The following is a 20,881-nucleotide window of genomic DNA, read 5'->3' as shown; positions in this document are numbered from 1 at the left end:
TCCTCTCCTCACTTTCCATCAGACCTTGGTAAACTCCACAAAAGCACTCACAATACCACCCTCACAGGGGTTTCGTGACAATAGCAAGACATCACTGGCTCCATCTCTACTCTCTAACTCATCTGCTTTACCCATTAGCCAATCCCAATCGTAGTTAGCAACATTCATCTCTTTTCTGGAGAGGCAGCTAATCTCTGACTCGCAAAAATTCCACGCAAAGAGGAGGAGACAGTGTGCTCCCGACTAGCTTTTTCACCATGCCCATTTTAGGCAGCGTGTTGTGAGTTTCCATTTAGCTCTAAAGTGAACAACACATTTTATATGTGAACAATACATATTATGTGGACAGCCTGAACGTTACACCATGTCCAGCCAGGAGCTTCAGCTAAACTAGGAGAAGTTCTTTTGTGCACCAACACAGACCATTTCAGAGCCGCCATAAGCTTTGTGTTCCTTCCAAAATTGTTTCCAAGGCCAGAGGTCCCCAAAAGAAATCTGTATGCAGAGGGACGACACCCCCTGATGGCTCCCGTCCAGCCCAAAGTGAACTCGGAAACACGAAGGAGGTTAGTGGGTGTTTAAGATCGGCGAAAGACACCCGTTAACAACTCATCAGGTGTGACAAATTCCGTGTAGCTGTGTGAATTTTTATATTGGAACAACGAAAAGAAGTGTCAATACCAGCTTAACCGAACATAAAAGGAACTATCGTTTACGACATACAAGTTCTTTTGTGCCCCAACACAGACCATTTCAGAGCCGCCGTAAGCTTTGTGTTCCTTTCAAAATTGTTTCAAAGGCCAGAGGTCCCCAAAAGAAATCTGTATGCAGAGGGACGACACCCCCTAATGGCTCCCGTCCAGTCCAAAGTGAACATGGAAACACGAAGGAGGTTAGTGAGTGTTTAAGATCGGCGAAAGACACCCGTTAACAACTCATGGGCTGTGAAAAATTCCGTGTAGCTGTGTGAAGGTTTATATTGGAACAACGAAAAGAAGTGTCAATACCCGCTTAACCGAACATAAAAGGAACTATCGACTACGACATACATTATGCACATATGTGTAGGGAAGCTATAGAGATTCAGAAACACCACAATAATTTTAATAGCAAAGACGATGGCTTAAAGCTAGGCAAGATATGGTGGTCGACTTTGCACCAACAATGTGACAATCGATTACCTTCAATCGAGAATAATGACGTTAGTCAGAGATAGAGTCGGCCCACGTGACGTATGGTGGTGCCCTCTATGCGTTCTGTACAAATGCGACCTCCACGGCCTGGCAGCCAAGACACTGCTAGCTAGGGCATAACCACCTATGGCGAGCTAACATACACCAACAAGGGACAAACGACGGCAAGCCCCTTCATATCAGCAACGTTGACTGGACATACCAGCTGCTATTAAGGCCGACCAACAGGCTACAGCAGGGAAACCGACGAGCTCGCACACTAACGCCCAAACAAATCTCCATCATTACCCTACACAGAGCATATATGACGTATCGGACACAAAACAGTGATGCACCAAACTGTTACAGGTATGCTGACGCTGACCGAGAGAGCTGCACCAGCACCCAGCGGCAGCCGCCGAGAAAGAGCACCGCACAACGTCAAAGGTATCGACCGGGATGACACCTACTACTAACAAAGCCTACCCTTGCATGATCTGCCGCAGGCAGCAATGAAACCGCTACTGCTCTTACTACCCGACCTAACTATCGCAGAGGTTTCTTTCCCTTGGCACTATTTTCCCACTGCCCTTCAAACCGCTACACTTCGTTCGACTTTCGACTCAATCTATCTCCAGATGAGCTCATATTAATGGCTAAACTTAGCCAGACGTACGCAAACATCGCAGTACCCACATCCTGCGACACTTCACTTTAATGAAAAGTAACCCTTATGCAGAGATGGCAGTAGAACTTTTGAGTTGGCCATCATCCCTTGCAGCCAGTAGTTGACCCACCTCGGAAGGTCTTGCCCGCAGTTGGCCACGAAACGTCAGGAAGGAGAAGTTTTACAGATTGACCACGGTTTCTCAGCACGGAAGTTTTAACTAATAAATGCGTATGAGTTAATAGGCTGGTAGATCCTTTTCGAGATGTTCAAAAGCTTGGTGCAAGTCTTCTTATTTGACACCACTTCCAGGACTTGCGCGTCACCGGTGATAAAAATATGACAACACGAACACTCAGTCCCGAGAGAAGAATATCCGATCCGGTCGTGAATCGAACCCGAGACCCCGTGACAGGCGGTCAGCAAAGCTATCCACAGGACCACGAGCTGTTAACGAATTTTAGTAGTTTTGTTAGGTTGAGTGACGGTGACGGTACTACAATAAAATGTGGACTCCCTAAAATTGTTAAACAGCGATTAACTGACGAAGAAAGAAAATAAACAGTTTGTAGTTCGGAGCAGCGAAAATTTTATAAAATTTACTAAAAGCCTCCCACGCTCTACATGTAAAGGCACGACGTCTGTTTGTTGTACAGCACTTCAGTGATTACGCTGTTGTGAATATTCAAGCTTCTCAAAAGTTATGAAAGAAGCGTGATTGCCAGCAGCTAAAATGCCATGTACTTTAACGAAAATTAATATGAAGGTATGGATTAAACACTTTGAGTATTGGAGAAGCACTGTATTCATTACGTTGAGTCGTATTATGTACAACATGTGAAACAGTAAAAACATTTTCACAGATATGATACAGGTCAAGAGTCGAAGAGTAAATAGCTATCCCAAAGCGTAATCGTTGTTCCACATTGCGGGTTATACTCTTCAGATCTATACGTGTATTGTACTGACAGCTTTCTGAAGTATCCTATGTTCTTCCTCAGCGTTCAAGGTACCTCCACACAAAATTTCATATAAAACTGTTGAGCAGTTTAGTCGTGAATGTGTAACAGGTAGAGATACTTTCGCATCTGTTATATATGGATTTAGTTTATGTTGAACAGGTGATGTTGGCTGTTTTCCGTTCGCGGGGAAGGTCGTTTAACTAGTGACTCCCTCAATCACAAAATACAAATGAATTCAAAACAAGGTAAACAAATTTCTAATCTAAAACTGAGTTAGTTTTGTGCCACTTACTTCTGAAATCCTGCTTCGTTTTATAGCACTGTTACCTGTTTTCGTAGACTGAACTTTAATTTGCGAACGGTTTTGTTGAAATTGTTACTGCAACGTATTATGAATAGGTAAATTCGAAGCCTGAAAAAGATCGCTAAAGTCTCCTCGAAACTGAAGTACGGAAAAGAAAATTGTGATATCAGGTACACATTTAGATTCACTTCACAGATGTATCTGGGACTCTTTCCTCAGACAGTGGCCTAGGGAAATATGAGGATAGCGACTTACAGCACTGTCTCTTAGCTGCTGTCTGTGCCCCACCAGGTCCTACAGACAGAAGAAGTAGGAAAAAAGTAAATTTAAGAAATAAATTATTTTTCCGGGAACCGGGAGCGTACGAAAGCAGAATTAATTACGGAGGAGCCGCCCGAATTCTGTGTCGCCGCGGGAGGTAGAACGGACGCAGCAGGATAAGGAATCTCGCAATTTCCCCCCTGTGTTCCGGACGTCGATAAATCAGACAAATATCTGGCGTGTAGCCTTAATCTGGGCGCGGAGGTGCGGAGGAGGCGCGGGCTGAATGACCGATAGCGTCTGTCTGGATTTACGGTCATCCGGAATGAGGGCTGCGCGGGAGATTTAACGTGCGCCTGAGGAAGAGTGCGAGGTCGAAACGCCAGGGAGTGAAGAGGGGGGGGGGGGGGGTCTGAGGAACCGGCGCCGGGCGCAAACAGAGGCGTCCGTCAGTGGCCTCGAGATAAGAGGAGGGGGGGCGCAAACAGGGCGAGCGTGGGTGGGGGGCGGGAGAGGGACAGGGCCGCTAAATCTTGTGCTCCACAGTGAAACTGCTGCGGCCGAGAAGAATGAATTCCTGCCTCGCCACATCGCAGCCGTCTCTCGAGAAGAGTTTTTCTCTGAGGAAAAGGGAATAATGTTACGAGTGCGTATAAGCCCCTGGCCGCACGAACAACAACATCAGCAATAACCGAACACAAGCGCGTGCGCGCTCTCGCACGCTAGCACACACACACACACACACACACACACGGAGTGGAGACAGCTGGCTGGCTAATCCGGAATTCAATTCCCAGTCGCCCGGGCGGCCACAGAGGGCGTTACGAGCCCAGTGCCCCAGCTAGGAGACGAGATGCTGGCACAGATAGCGCCACGCCGTCTCGCCCCGGTTTACGGCGATTGCGCAGCTTCTTGTTGCGCGCCTCGCTGAGCCGCCGCGCAACAAAGTCTTTGCATAAAATTATGGATGTAGGGTTTTTCTGCAGTCATGTAATTCTTTGACCAATTGCGGCATACGACCCTCCGCTAGAGTGTTGAGGCGCAGTCATCATTGTAAGTGAACTGATTCGCCGGTGCCAGTCTTTTGGTGTTTTAAGTGGAATGACATTTATGCGTGAATTCTTTGCTACGCGAGAAGCTCATTAGGTCGTCTACTCATATTATTCACGGAAAATACAGGGGTGAACAAAAACTTAACACATTACCATATCCTAATATGGTTTAGGGAAATCTATAGCATTCAAGCCAGGATCCAGCCGTGTCGGAAAGGATAAAGGCAATTCCTGTGTAGTTTTAAAAGGAATCTCGTGTCATGTTGTTGTTGTTGTTGTTGTGGTCTTCAGTCCAAAGACTGGTTTGATGCAGCTCTCCATGCTACTCTATCCTGTGCAAGCTTCTTCATCTCCCAGTACCTACTCCAACCTACATCCTTCTGAATCTGCTCACTGTATTCATCTCTTGGTCTCCCTCGACGATTTTTACCCTCCACGCTGCCCTCCAGTAGTAATTTGGTGATCCATTGATGCCTCAGAATACGTCCCACCAACCGATCCCTACTTCTAGTCAAGTTGTGCCACAAACTCCTCTTCTCCCCAATCCTATTCAATACCTCCCCATTAGTTATGTGATCTACCCATGTAATCTTCAGTATTTTTCTGTAGCACCACATTTCGAAATCTTCTATTGCCTTCTTGTCCAAACTATTTTTCGTCCATGTTTCACTTCCAGACATGGCTACACTCGATACAAACACTTTCAGGAACGACTTCCTGACACTTAAATCAATCCTCGATGTTAACAAATTTCACTTCTTCAAAAACGCTTTCCTTGCCATTGCCAGTATGCACTTTATATATTCTCTTCTTCGACCATCATCAGTTATTTTGCTCCCCAAATATCAAAACCCCTTTACTACTTCAAGTCTCTCATTTCCTAATCTAATTCACGCAGCATCACCCGACTTAATTCCACTACACTCCATTATCCTTTTTTTGCTTTTGTTGATATTCATCTTATATCTTCCTTTCTAGACACTATCCATTCCATTCAACTGCTCTTCCAAGACCTTTGCTGTCTCTGACAGTATTACAATGTCATCGGCGAACCTCAAAGATTTTATTTCCTTTTCCATGAATTTTAATACCTATTCCGAATTTTTCTTTTTTTTTCCTTTACTGCTTGCTCAATATACAGATTGTATAACATCGGGGACAGGCTACAACCCTGTCTCACTCCCTTCCCAACCGCTGCTTCCCTTTCATGCCCCTCTACTCTTATAACTGCCATCTGGTTTCTGTAAACAGCCTTTCGCTCCCTGTATTTTACCACTGCTACCTATAGAATTTGAAAGAGAGTATTCCAGTCAACATTGTCAAAAGCTTTCTTTAAGTCTACAAATGTTAGAAACGTATGTTTGCCTTTCCTTAATCTATTTTCTAAGATAAGTCGTAAGGTCAGGATTGCCTCACGTGTTTCAACATTTCTACGGAATCCAACTGATCTTCCCCGAGGTCGGCTTCTATCAGTTTTTCCATTCGTCTGAAAAGAACTCGGTAGTATTTTGCAGCTGTGACTTATTATACTGATAGTTCGGTAATTTTCACATCTGTCAACACCTGCTTTCTTTGTGATTGGAATTATTATATTCTTCTTGAAGTCTGAGGGTATTTCGCCTGTCTCATACATCTTGCTGACCAGATGGTAGAGTTTTATCAGGACTGGCTCTCCCAATGCTGTCAGTAGATCTAATGGAATATTGTCTACTCCGGGGGCCTTGTTTCGACTCAGGTCTTTCAGTGCTCTGTCAAACTCTTCACGCAGCATCATATCTCCCATTTCATCTTCATCTACGTGAAATATAGATGTTAAAAATGATGCTTGAGAATGAGGATCAGGCGAAATTAGCTAATCGCACAATTAAATAAATATCGAATTACAGCCTACTACTGTCCATGTTTACGTTAATTAAGCATCTGAGGCTTTGGATCCCCAGAAACACAAAGAAAGCATAAACAGAGATGGTGGTATTTTTCGAAATTCTGCGCAGAAGTATACTTCTTCCACAGTAAAAAAATAAAATAAAAAATAGAAAAAAAGACAGAGGGACAGACTTTATGTTACCTCAACCGTTGATTATTTATTTCGCAATGGATAACTTCTGACGTCGGTCACCTACCGGTTTTGGTAGCGCTGGTGTTTACAGTGCACGTGAGTGTTATCATTCTGGAATTCCTCTGAAAACCTCAGTTTTAAATGCCCTTGCACAGCGGTTACGTTCCGCAGTTTTGTCCTGGGAATAGCAGCTAGTGCTCCTGTCGAAATTTCCGCAGATGTCGACGACGTCACCCGGCTGCGTTTCCGTTAGTCGTTTGTACACTGTATTCCCCGGGAATAACTCAGGTCTCACATGATGGAGGTGAACAGCGATCACGCGTTGTTCTTTGCAAAGTAGACCACAAAGACTCAACAACACTGAGACCACGTGACTGTAGCGGCCAGGTGAGATGCCACAATTCATTCTCATTCTCACGAAACCAGTCCTGGACGATAGAAGTTGTTTGAACAAGCATCATGTTGTGTTGGAACAGAGCATTCTTCTTGGGGAACAATAATTGTAGCATTGTACCTGATTAGCTGAAATGGCCTAAAAATTCCTTGGCTGTAATGCGATCACGCGGAGTAACGATGGGACATATTGAATAGCACGATATTACTGCCCAAACCCCCGTCCTGTTTCACTGCTGCGAAAGCAACTCGTCCAGAAGTTGGAAGCAACGTGAAACAAGACTCATCCGGCCAAATGACATGCCTCCTTTGTTCCATAGTCCCCGATTTATGGACTTAACACCACATCTTCCTGTTACAGGCATTTGCATCGATGATGAGTGTGGTTCGAATTCCAGCTCTCCCTCAAGTATCCAGCTCATGGAGCTCCCTTATGTAATATTGATGCTGACGGGGTTCGCGAATGCGGCATCCAGTTCTGCAGTGACTTTTGCAGTTTTGCAACTGTCGTCCTCTTATTTTTCGTCACAGTCCTCTCCGAGGACCGTCCGTCAAGATCAAATCAAGCGAGGTGGCGCAGTGGTTAGCACACTGGACTCGCATTCGGGAGGACGACGGTTCAATCCCGTCTCCAACCATCCTGATTTAGGTTTTCCGTGATTTCCCTAAAATCGTTTTAGGCAAATGCCGGGATGGTTCCTTTGAAAGGGCACGGCCGATTTCCTTCCCAATCCTTCCCTAACCCGAGCTTGCGCTCCCTCTCTAATGACCTCGTTGTCGACGGGACGTTAAACACTAACTACCTACCTACCTACCAGCAATTTGGTCGCAGTCGACTTCGCTTAGCTCCAACATACTCCCCTCATAACTACACAGAACACTACTATGACTACGAGTGATACTTTCAACGTATTGAGGATTTTGTACAGGTCCATGAGAGCTGGTTTCTCATGATGGGGCAGGATAAGGTTAAGATTGTGGATGAGGTCGTAATCAGTTACTCTCGTTTGCGCAACAAATACGTAAGCTTTATTTAAAGAAATTAAAATTTTAAAACAATCTCTTAAAAAAAAAAACAATTGACCGTATGATGGCTGAAGGCCTTATCACAAAAAGTTCCACAATGTTTGGACCGACGGCCACCACCAATAACCTCAAACAACAAACGGCTGAAGGCCTGAAACAGAAGTCGGAAGAACAATTCCAAATAGCACATATTAAGATAAATACTTCGTTTTAAAACAAACTATAACACGGCTAAAGGCCTTATTATAATAGAAGTGAATTATAACGCCGCTAAAAACCACAAACAATTTCAAATAACAAAGGGCTGAAGATCTGAATTAGAAGTCAGGAAAACCATTCCATATAGCACACATCTCACAAATACCTTGCTTTTAAAGCAAGTCTACTTTAAAAAAAAACTTACTGAAACACAATTGAAGGCCTTATTATGATAGAAGTGAAATTATTGCTCGGCTGAAGGTCACACACAACTTAAAATAACAAACGGCTGAAGGCCCGAATTAGAAGTCATAAGAAAAATTCCAAATAGCACACATTTCAACAAATACTTTTCTTTTAAAACAAGTTGGCTTAAAAAAACTTACTGTAACACGCTGAAGGCCTTATCATGAAAGAAGTGAAATTATTGCTCGACTGAAGGCCACGCCAACAATAATTAGAAAATTACAAATATCCTTAAAACAAACATCACAATCTATAGAATCAGGTCAAGCGGCTCTCAGTAAGTGTTCCAAGGGTCGGCCTGGAAAGGTAGCTCAAACATAAGATAAGGTGAGACAGGCAGCCAAGAGTGGTACGTAACAGGATGGCAACTCAAACTAGGGGCAGGTTAAGCGCCGACCGACCGACTAACCAATCCGCCTAATGTGCGCCACCGGTACAACGATGGAATATTTTTAGGCAAGGGCGAAGAGACAGACAACACTACATCTTCGCCGGCCGGTGTGGGCGTGCGGTTCTAGGCGCTTGAGTCTGGAACCGCGTGACCGCTACGGTCGCAGGTTCGAATCCTGCCTCGGGCATGGATGTGTGTGATGTCCTTAGGTTGGTTAGGTTTAAGTAGTTCTAAGTTCTAGGGGACTGATGGCCACAGATGTTAAGTCCCATAGTGCTCAGAGCCATTTGAACCATTTAAACCACTACGTCTTCAGAAAACAACCAAGGCCGAAGGAAACACTAGAACCAAGGTAGAACTCCCCAAAAAAAAAAAAAAAAAATGCACAGCACAATACAAGAGGCTGACGAACTACACGCAGTGTCGGACAGCATCAACACGACGAGGAAAGGTACTCTGCCGGAAAAGTACGCTAACCTGCAGGGCAGGTAACTGGATCGTTAGCTGCCACAAGGCAGAAAATACCGCTGGTTGCACTTCACAAATAAAAATAATACTGAATTCAATGATGAATAACAAATACAGAAAGACGGCTGCAATATCTCACCGCCTCGAAACACTTCACTCGTAGCCACCAGGCTCAGCGGCCCTGGCAGCAACAACCCGTCGACCAAAGCCGAGATCTCAGAATAGTCGGGGTTGCATTAGCAGTTAACCCCTCACTAACACGTCCAGGGTTCGGTGTGCAAAGAAGTCATCGCTCTCGTAGCTACCACTCCTGGATACGGGCAGTGGCAGCGTGCTGCCGGCGACCCCGGTTTGCCCTCGCGCTGCACGGACCTGCTCGCTGCTGCCCCCCTCCCCCCTCCCCTCCCCTAGCAACTCACCACTCCACACAACGCGCCCCGGAAATACTAGTGGCAGCTCCAAAGACAGTACCACAGTACTCGTATAGATAAGCGCTGCTGTTGCCACTCACGGGCAGGCAAGCCAGCAACTTGGTGACGCCAGTAAATCGAACAAGAATCGAGATGCCATAGCCGCAACGACAAGATGCCAAGCGATAAACGGTATGGACTCGAGCCGCGCACGGTTCAGTCCCGCTCGTGGTCGGATACAACAGCGCAACCTGCAGACTCGGCCAAGCATCTGCGTTTATGTTGAAACGCGCAGTTCTCGCACTGTTTACACATTTTTGTCCATACCCTACATTCCTCACACATGCGCTCTGTTTACAAACTGATGTCAGTACATGCACCGGTGACTTATGCATTGTCTGAAGCCAATATGTAACAGTTAATAGTTACATCTCTCACTTGGATGAACATAGAAATTTTGGGAAAATTCTAATTCTATTTTCCAAAGAATCATTTCTTTTTGAAACGGTATTTTTTATGTGGGTGGTCATAAAACCATTAGGTAAATTTACAAAGTAATTACAAAGCAACATTTTCAGTTATCTTTCATTTGATATGTTATGTACTCACTAATGCACGCAAGACGATCACCCAGACCATAATCAGAGTTGTCCCATACCTGAATCAGCACGTCTGGCGCTGCTGCGTTCTGTGCTCCGACTGTTCGGCGCCAGTGTTCACCCAAAGATGTTGGAAGGAAAGGTGGAGCGGGAGGGTTCATAAACAACCTCCTCCCCTCCCACCACCTCCCACCCCCTCCATTCGGAAAAAGGAATCACTTATCGCGACATCCGATATGAGGCGACGTCGGAGGCTAAAGACGCAGTGTAAGATTCCTACGTTCCTTATGCTGTGGTACTACACGCTCGACGAACACCGTAAAGTTATTATTTGGCGTCGGTTTATTGAACCATACTGCGAGCAGTTTGGTACATTTGTAAAAAATAAACAGGTTGGTCGATTGGCCGTGACCAGGCCAAATATCTCACGAAATAAGTGTCAAACGAAAAGAAACTACAAAGAACGAAACTCGTCTAGCTTGAAGGGGGAAACCAGACGGCACTATGATTGGCGCGCTAGATGGCGCTGCCATAGGTCAAACGGATATCAACTGCGTTTTTTTTAAAATAGGAACCCCAATTTTTTATTACATATTCGTGTAGTACGTAAAGAAATATGAATGTTTCTGTTGGACCACTTTTTTCGCTTTGTGATAGTTGGTGCTGTAATAGTCACAAAAATATGGCTCACAATCTTAGACGAACAGTTTAAAACAGGTAGGCGTTTTAAAGTAAAATACAGAACGTAGGTACGTTTGAACATTTCATTTCGCTTGTTCCAATGTGATGCATGTACCTTTGTGAACTTATCATTTCTGAGAACGTATGCTATTACAGCTTGATTATCTGTAAATACCACATTAATGCAATAAATGCTCAAAATGATATCCGTCAACCTCAGTGCATTTGGCAATACGGGTAACGACATTCCTCTCAACAGTGAGTATTTCGCATTCCTTAATGTTCGCACATGCATTCAATGCGTTGACGCGTCTTGTCAGACGTTGTCGTTGGATATTACACGAATATGTAATAAAAAATGGGGGTTTTTGTTTTAAAAAAGCGCAGTTGATATCCGTTTGACCTATGGCACTGCCATCTAGCGGGCCAACCATAGCGTCATCTGCTTTCCCCCTGCAAGCTAGACAAGTTTCGTTCTGTGTAGTTTTTTCGGTTAACGCTTATTTCGAGAGATATTTGGCCCGGTCACGATCAGCGGACCAAATCAGATGTGTGAAATCTTATGGGACTTAACTACTAAGGTCATCAGTCCCTAAGCTTACACACTACTTAACCTAAATTATCGTAAGGACAAACACACACACCCATGCCCGAGGGAGGACTCGAACCTCCGCCGGGACCAGCCGCACAGTCCACAACTGCAGCGCCCAGACCGCTCGGCTAATCCCGCGCGGCAATCAATTGATCACCCTGTATATACTAAAATCACAATATAAAAAGTTTACAGATTGATTCAAAATTGTTTACAATGTCCAATCCGGTACAATACAATTGGATAAGAAAAATTGACTTACAAACGAGAGCCAAAACAGAAATTCCAAAGAACTCAACAGAGATTGTGAAGCTTACATACACTGGGAGACTAGAGTTTTTACGCAACTACAGACAGAACACCAAATTTCATACACACAAGTTACAGTCCCGTAGGAAGCAGGAAAGGGCTCTGTAGCTTGAGGGTTCTTGACGTAATAAAACAAGGGAACTTACTGGAAGTTGCATCTTCAGTTTCACAAGACTTTGAAGCGAGTGATTTTGTTGTACTTACAAGTAACTGTAGGAAAGCGACGAGTGGTTGACATCTTCTTGCTTCTTCTGACGTAGCAGAAATGGTTATCGTTTATGTATATCCGATATAAATGGGAAGGAACTGACCCACGGTTCTTAACCGTTCGTAAAAATGATAGTTATTACTTTGCTTCTAATTACTGGTTCAGTCGCAGCGTAGTATAGAACTTTGTGGAAGACTGAAGGGGTCGATTCTCTACCTGTTCTTCCTCCAGCTGTCGCAGCCATAACTTGAAGTCGTAGGGCGGTAGAGACTGACGTCCATGACAGGGCCACAAACTTCGGCCTCATTCGCCAGACGGTCGACCTTGCCATGGCACACCGATCCTACATGAACTAGAGTCCATAAAAAGGTGATTCTGGTACCCCTTCTTTTATTTAGCTATGATTCCCGTCTGATTTCCAGTATTTGAATATGCATGTTACTGTACCACTTCTGTTTTTCAATCGATTACAATAAACTTTTTGAGTCTGACACTATCAGCAGTTGTAGAGCACCGTATGGCGACAGAATTTAAGAGACTCCAGAATATCTGTTGCTTCAATGGTAACAATTAAAATGTGATGGCACACGAAATAGCAAGGAATATTTCAGCTTCGAGACAAGAAATGCACTCATACTGCGGAAATCGCTTCATACCGAGGACCATTAGTATATACAAGAACAAACTGCGGCCAATGTAGATTAAAGAAAGCAAAGAAACATAATACAAATGTGTAGTGAATATCAAGGATTCCCCACTAATATCTGAATGGAGTTCCAGGATGAGGTTACGTGGTATTTACACAGATGTAGATATCTGTCAGAACCCAGTGGTCGGTGGTACACACTGAGTCTAATATTGGCTAGCAGAGGGCAAATATTCCTCATTTCCGATGCGTGTCTTGTGAACAGAAGATCGTTACTCATCTCCCATATGAATGTGATTAACGTACCATTTGGCTACCGACTCTCGTGGAAAATATATACACTCCTGGAAATGGAAAAAAGAACACATTGATACCGGTGTGTCAGACCCACCATACTTGCTCCGGACACTGCGAGAGGGCTGTACAAGCAATGATCACACGCACGGCACACCGGACACACCAGGAACCGCGGTGTTGGCCGTCGAATGGCGCTAGCTGCGCAGCATTTGTGCACCGCCGCCGTCAGTGTCAGCCAGTTTGCCGTGGCATACGGAGCTCCATCGCAGTCTTTAACACTGGTAGCATGCCGCGACAGCGTGGACGTGAACCGTATGTGCAGTTGACGGACTTTGAGCGAGGGCGTATAGTGGGCATGCGGGAGGCCGGGTGGACGTACCGCCGAATTGCTCAACACGTGGGGCGTGAGGTCTCCACAGTACATCGATGTTGTCGCCCGTGGTCGGCGGAAGGTGCACGTGCCCGTCGACCTGGGACCGGACCGCAGCGACGCACGGATGCACGCCAAGACCGTAGGATCCTACGCAGTGCCGTAGGGGACCGCACCGCCACTTCCCAGCAAATTAGGGACACTGTTGCTCCTGGGGTATCGGCGAGGACCATTCGCAACCGTCTCCATGAAGCTGGGCTACGGTCTAGGACACCGTTAGGCCGTCATCCGCTCACACCCCAACATCGTGCAGCCCGCCTCCAGTGGTGTCGCGACAGGCGTGAATGGGGGGACGAATGGAGACGTGTCGTCTTCAGCGATGAGAGTCGCTTCTGCCTTGGTGCCAATGATGGTCGCATGCGTGTTTGTCGCCGTGCAGGTGAGCGCCACAATCAGGACTGCATACGACCGAGGCACACAGGGCCAACACCCGGCATCATGGTGTGGGGAGCGATCTCCTACACTGGCCGTACACCACTGGTGATCGTCGAGGGGACACTGAATAGTGCACGGTACATCCAAACCGTCATCGAACCCATCGTTCTACCATTCCTAGACCGGCAAGGGAACTTGCTGTTCCAACAGGACAATGCACGTCCGCATGTATCCCGTGCCACCCAACGTGCTCTAGAAGGTGTAAGTCAACTACCCTGGCCAGCAAGATCTCCGGATCTGTCCCCCATTGAGCATGTTTGGGACTGGATGAAGCGTCGTCTCACGCGGTCTGCACGTCCAGCACGAACGCTGGTCCAACTGAGGCGCCAGGTGGAAATGGCATGGCAAGCCGTTCCACAGGACTACATCCAGCATCTCTACGATCGTCTCCATGGGAGAATAGCGGCCTACATTGCTGCGAAAGGTGGATATACACTGTACTAGTGCCGACATTGTGCATGCTATGTTGCCTGTGTCTATGTGCCTGTGGTTCTGTCAGTGTGATCATGTGATGTATCTGACCCCAGGAATGTGTCAATAAAGTTTCCCCTTCCTGGGACAATGAATTCACGGTGTTCTTATTTCAATTTCCAGGAGTGTATTTTTGCCAAGTACTGAAGAAGAACATACAGAGGCGATTCAGCATCTTCCACAGGTTAAGGCGTTTGTCGGCCGCATTGCTTCAAGTCGCATCCAGAAGCATGTGAATAGTAGCATGTCTAGTTTAAGACGTGCACGTTTAGCAGAGTTGTGATACAAGAAGTATCCGTAATTGATGACCGAGCAGGCGAAACTTTTGTACATTATCAAGGGAATACAAGTGTCTGCACTTCACGAAGTTTGAACTACTGATCTCAATGCGTTAATGTTGCTTTCTGTCCTGTTGATTACATGATATATATGATCAGCCGATGTTCAGTGCTTGTTGAATACCGTACCCACAATTCTCGTTTTAGTAACCAGAGGAAAGGAGAGACCTCCGAATAAAATGCATAGCTTTGTCAGTCGTTACTTTCCGCAGTTCGTGGACTAGTGGCTAGTTTCGCTACCTTTGGATCACGGGGTCGCGGGTTCGATTCCCAGCCGGTTTGGGGATTTTCTCTGCCAGGGGACTGGGTGTCTGTATTCTTGTCATCATGTCATCATCATTAGTGAAAGCGGCGAGATTGGACTTTGTACACATTGGGAATTTGTACGGGAGCTGATGACCGCACAGTTGAGCGCCCCACGAACCAAACATAATCATCATCATCATCAATCGTTACCATCCATGGCTTAAGTGAACTACAGACTACTTCACCGTTGATCAGGCTAGGCAGTTAAACGCAGCCAGTACTTACGTGCGTAAATCGGCCGGTCTAAAGCTAGACAAGGAGGTTCAAGAAAAAGGCACAAATCGCCTGCAGAATGGAGAGTATTCATGCCTGGTGAGAGGATGCGTGTATATTTAAAAAGGAGAGTGCTGAGAATATAGCGTAGACGCAGTGCTCTTGATACTGTACGGGAACTGAGTGATATGTTCTGTGCTCTAAGAAGATTAGAGTGCTGAACACCAAATCTCTTGCAATGACCTTATATCTTTTAACTTTTGACGTATCATCTGACTTTAAACACTATCATGCACCCTCCTTGTGTTAATAAACGCTTATGTAAGATGTTGCCTGTTCTGGAATGCCCAAAGAATATCGGAGAGCAGAACAGAAACAATGTCTAGGTTTAATTTGCCCTTTCGAAATACAAATGTGCTACCTGAAACTAAATTTTTGGGTTTCAACCACTATTCTAAACGGACCTTAACAAGCTGATACACGAGGACACCGCCGGCCGGGGTGGCCGAGCGGTTCTAGGCGCTACAGTCTGGAACCGCGCGACCGCTACGGTCGCAGGTTCGAATTCTGCCTCGGGCATGGATGTGTGTGATGTATTTAGGTTAGTTAGGTTTAAGTAGTTCTAAGTTCTAGGGGACTGATGAGCTCAGTAGTTAAGTCTCATAGTGTTCAGAGCTATTTGAACCATTTGAATGAGGACAACGCGATGTGCCTGTATGAAAGACTTCCAGGCGTGGTTGCAGTTTCTGGAAATGTAACAGTTACGAGAGTGGTACAGTCTGGAACTAAAGCGTCTTTCAGCCAGACGTCGTTAAAGCTTCGCAGAAGTGTCATGAACGCACGATCTGGCAGAGAGAGAGCAAAGAATGGCAAATACAATCCATTCTCGGGGCAGACTTCGCTGAGGACTTTTCCTTACCTTTATCCAGTAAAACGCTGAGGTGAGGAATACTCTGCCTACTGGGGAATAACGGGACTGAAAAGGTAAGGAGGAGTCAAGTTGTTAGTTTCTTCCAAACTGTTGACATCCGTTTCGCCTTCGTTTGGGTTGTAGTTACGTTTTCTGAGTTTCCTTATAGTATTCTACACATCAGACATCTTGGTATCTCTCTCTCCATTGTTTTTTTGACAATAATTTTTCAAGTTAACATGTTTTTGCTTTTATAAAAAGCCATTAGTTTGGGAACTTATCATCTTGCTTTGCAGATAATCTTCCAGTATGAGGAGGTCTTCCAGCACATAAGCGCTAGTCGACGTTGGGCATTCACTCCTAAGCTGTCCGTATCCACTTTTTTTTCCTGGAACGAAGTAGCATGTTGTTTGGGAACAGAAACATCTGCCGCTCCAGTTCGTACTTTGAGGCCAGTTTCTCGTATTTCAGCGACTGTATTCTCTTTTGGTTTTTAAGAGAATATCGATTTGATTTCTTGGGTCATCAAGAGAAAATGTTCTTTGATGGTCGCTTCTTTCATCAGAATAATAAGGAAGTGATGGCACCCTAGTGCGTCATTCAGTATCGATAAAAACCCTGGCAACATACGGGAGGGTATAGCATGAGGTCTACAAGAGAGGTACCTTTGTTGAGGTTCAAATGGTTTTGCGGTTCAAATGGCTCTGAGCACTATGCGACTTAACTTCTGAGGTCATCAGTCGCCTAGAACATAGAACTAATTAAACCTAACTAACCTAAGGACATCACACACATCCGTGCCCGAGGCAGGACTCGAACCTGCGACCGTAGCGGTCGCTCGGCTCCAGACTGTAGCGCCTAGAACCGCATGGCTACTCTGGCCGGCCTTTGTTGAGGAGAGGTACTGGAGGAGGAGAACCATAATTCAGGATTGTATAGTTACTATCCCAGATTTGTTCCGGGCCATCTGTATTCAGTTTCCCCCAAACAAGTGCTATGGGTGTTGAAATTCCGACAAGGCACTAGCGGCCGTACTAATGGAGAGAACTATGCGTTCCACTCCGTTACCTTGCTCCCCGGGCAGCAATATCCTGATAACAGAGTTTGTGTTACAGAACGTAACTGAATTCGTATTGCCTCCGTTTGGTAGCCCAGTGAGAGAGGGAACGATCTGTCCTTCGACGAACGTAATTTCTTTCTATAGTGGGACAACGGATCACGGCACCTCTTGTTCCGTCTAGTTTATCGGACCTGATAACAGGGAATGATCTAAAGCAGATATGTCTGCCTCTTTTGAACCATGTTTCCGAAGTGCGAGCTCTACATATACAGAGTGACTCACCTAACGTTACCGCTGGATATATTTCGTAAACCACATCAAATACTGACGAACTGATCCACAGACAGAACGTAAGCAGAGGGGCTAGTGTAATTGGTTAATACAAACCATACAAAAATTCACGGAAGTATGTTTTTTAACACCTAGTTTTTTTAAATGGAACCACGTTAGTTTTGTTAGCACATCTGAACATATAAACAAATACGTAATCAGTGCCGTTTGTTGCTTTGTAAAATGTTAATTACATCCGGAGATATTGTAACCTAAAGTAGACGCTTGAGTACCACTCCTCCGCTGTTCGATCGTGTGTATCGGAGAGCACCGAATTACGTAGGGATCCAAAGGGAACGGTGATGGACCTTAGGTACAGAAGAGACTGGAACAGCACATTACGTCCAAATGCCAACACCTTTTTATTGGCCTTTTTCACTGACGCACATGTACATTACCATGAGGGGTGAGGTACACGTACACACGTGGTTTCCGTTTTCAATTATGGAGTGGAATAAAGTGTGTCCCGACGTGTCAGGCCAATAGATGTTCAATGTGGTGGCCATCATTTGCTGCACACAATTGCAATCTCTGGCGTAATGAACGTCGTACACGCCGCAGTACATCTGGTGTAATGTCGCCGCAGGCTGCCACAATACGTTGTTTCATATCCTCTGGGGTTGTAGGCACATCACGGTACACACTCTCCTTTAACGTACCCCACAGAAAGAAGTCGAGAGGTGTAAGATCAGGAGAACGGGCCGGCCAATTTATGCGTCCTCCACGTCCTATGAAACGCATAAATTACGCCGTGGTTGTTTCTGTAGATATGCAAACAGTAAACTCAGTTTGAATTAACCTACGTACATGTTACGTTTGTGTTATAGAATGTTTTTTGCACAGTCCTGTTGAGTCTATATGGTTCACTTCATAAGGAGTCTCTGGTTCTTTGTAGGAACTTCATTTTATGCTTTGAATGTCTGATTTCTTTGTATTTCTTATTCTTCTACCACTGATGAAAGTTATGCTAAGCTCGAATATGAATCTGCAATAAAGAGCAGATTGATCAGCTTCCTTCCTGAATGATATTTTCACTCTGAAGCGGAGTGTGCGCTGATATGAAACTTCCTGGCAGATTAAAACTTTGTGCCAGGCCGAGACTCGAACTCGGGACCTTTGCCTTTCGCGGGTAAGTGCTCTACCGACTGAGCACGGCTCACGCCCCATCCTCACAGCTTCACTTCTGCCAGTACCTCGCCTTCTGTAAAGTTTGGAAGGTAGGAGACGAGGTACTGGCAGAAGTGAAGCTCTGAGGACGGGGCGTGAGTCCTGCTTGGGTAGCTCAGTCGGTAGAGCACTTGCCCGCGAAAGGCAAAGGTCCCGAGTTCGAGTCTCGGCCCGGCACAAAGTTATAATCTGCCAGGAAGTTTCAGCTTCCTTCCTGTCTGAATTACATCTCAGTCGCTGACTGTCTGTCTCACTGGCTCCTCCCCTATTTTCAGCTACCTGCTGGACTTCCCAGCTGACTTTACCCTGTGACGAACTTTCCCTAATGCTCTCTAAAATATAAATCCCTGTGGCGAGATTAAACATTAGAGACACTTGGGCGAGGCACGGCTCTATTTACAATAATCGCTCGAGAACAGCATAGGATCGAGCCATCGATACCTGTTTTAGAGCCCAGCAGCTAACTCACTGCACAAATGATCTTGTACTCAAATTTACCTAAGGCCGTGTCCTAAGTGAGCGACAGAAGCGAGCGACAGCGCGCGACAGCTTCAGGCGACAAAACACAACCGCAGGTGTAGTTACGGAAGTGTCCTACGTGGGCGACATCTGTGTCGCTGCCTGTCTCCCGCTGCAACTGGCGACGTTCGAATTCAAACGCGTTTGAATCTTGTTGCTGCAGCACGCGCGACAGAGAGTGTCAGCCATGTGTCTTATAGGCAAAGCAGTGGAGCGGACGCGACGGCAGCTATGACATACTTATCATCCGATTTTAAGAAAATTATTCGGGGAAAAAATTTGATTCTTCCGCATCTTATAGTTTGATATCCTTAAACGATAAACGTTTGACTTCATTTTCGTTATTCGTCTTAGCTATTGTGCTGCACGTCATTTTCTCTCGACACACACGAAATTTTTAAGAATTTGCACAGGTAAAATCACATTGCATAGACTTCCCGTATAGTTCATTTAAGGCCAAACATTATTGCGTATGAAATGTAATCAATATATCAAAATTGTACTTAAGATTGAGACCGAAATGATATCTCTTTTTATTCTTGAGATATTGGTTGTTATATCCATGGACGGGTCGCTCCCGTCGCGTCCGAACCTTTGCTGCGCTTCGGGAATCAACTGGTCGTAAATATCGTCATATCTCATAAACGGTTCAAGAAATCGGAAGAACGGTTTTTGGAATTGACAGAACGCAGAAGGGACTATCGTACGATTAACACTCGATACGTTTTTGTAAACGTGTGAGCAGAGCGAAAACCAGACTCCCTATAAATTACACCATGAGGTTTTGTCGGAATTTTCATAGGCAAACAAAGGGAGAGAAACAGGTAAACCGGGTATAAAAAAAATGGTTGAAATGGCTCTGAGCACTGTGCGACTTAACTTCTGAGGTCATCAGTTGCCTAGAACTTAGAACGTATTAAACCTAACTAACCTAAGGACATCACACACATCACTGCCCGAGGCAGGATTCGAACCTGCGACCGTAGCGGTCCCTCGGCTCCAGACTGTAGCGCCTAGAACCGCACGGCCACTCCGGCCGGCAAACCGGGTATCAAAGTGACCAGCGTGAGGTCTAGTTTTGTGTGAAAATATTTAACTGCTTGAAAGTAATCAGGGTAATTAACGAAAACTTAATTAATAGGCAGAGCAAGAATTGAAATATTTCACGAAATGCTGCTGCCAAGCTATGTAAATGAAGTGTCAAAAATTTCATCTGTACAAGGCCTAGCTTATTTGCTCATAAAATGATAAAATGTTGCTGAGTTTAAATGTGAAAAAGTCTTCCTTCGAATCAAGTTCGGTAGGAAGGCAAAAGAGGAGTCAGTAAGATCATGCTTTCGGAATAAAAATTGAAAATAAAAAATGAAAGAAATCAGTCAAATATTCTATGAAATGATTTGTGTAGAAGAAATAACTAGATCAGAGAAACGTTCTACGTGCCTTTGAATGATGCTCGAAATCCTGAACAGAAACGATCTGTAACGCTAGAACTAAATCACACCGAGCTGTTATATCCGTCTATCAATCTGTATATTTATGTGAGTACTTAGGGCAGTTAGTCATGTAGTCAGTCATTCTTCTGCATTTATTGGCTGTTGGAAGTTCTTGACCATGTAAAAAACATTCATATTCATTGATGAGATATTCGAATGCTCCTCTGCTCATTCATGTGTATTCGAAGGATTTGCCTGGTGATATTCGTAGTTTATGGTATTTATGAAATTCTCCATGCAGATTCCTCCCTTAGTAAATTTCATGCAC

The 20,881-nt window shown here is 45.1% G+C and overlaps 1 non-coding gene across 1 annotated transcript; it reads left to right on the top strand.

Moving 5' to 3' along the window:
- Window positions 1-18,704: 18,704 nt before the first annotated feature.
- Trnas-cga (transfer RNA serine (anticodon CGA)) lies at window positions 18,705-18,779 on the top strand. The gene has a single exon. It is a non-coding gene; the product is annotated as a tRNA-Ser (tRNA).
- Window positions 18,780-20,881: the final 2,102 nt, after the last annotated feature.

This window comes from Schistocerca serialis, chromosome 7 (assembly GCF_023864345.2).
Source record: "Schistocerca serialis cubense isolate TAMUIC-IGC-003099 chromosome 7, iqSchSeri2.2, whole genome shotgun sequence".
NCBI lineage: Eukaryota > Metazoa > Arthropoda > Insecta > Orthoptera > Acrididae > Schistocerca > Schistocerca serialis.
This window is presented reverse-complemented; position numbering and strand designations above follow the sequence as displayed.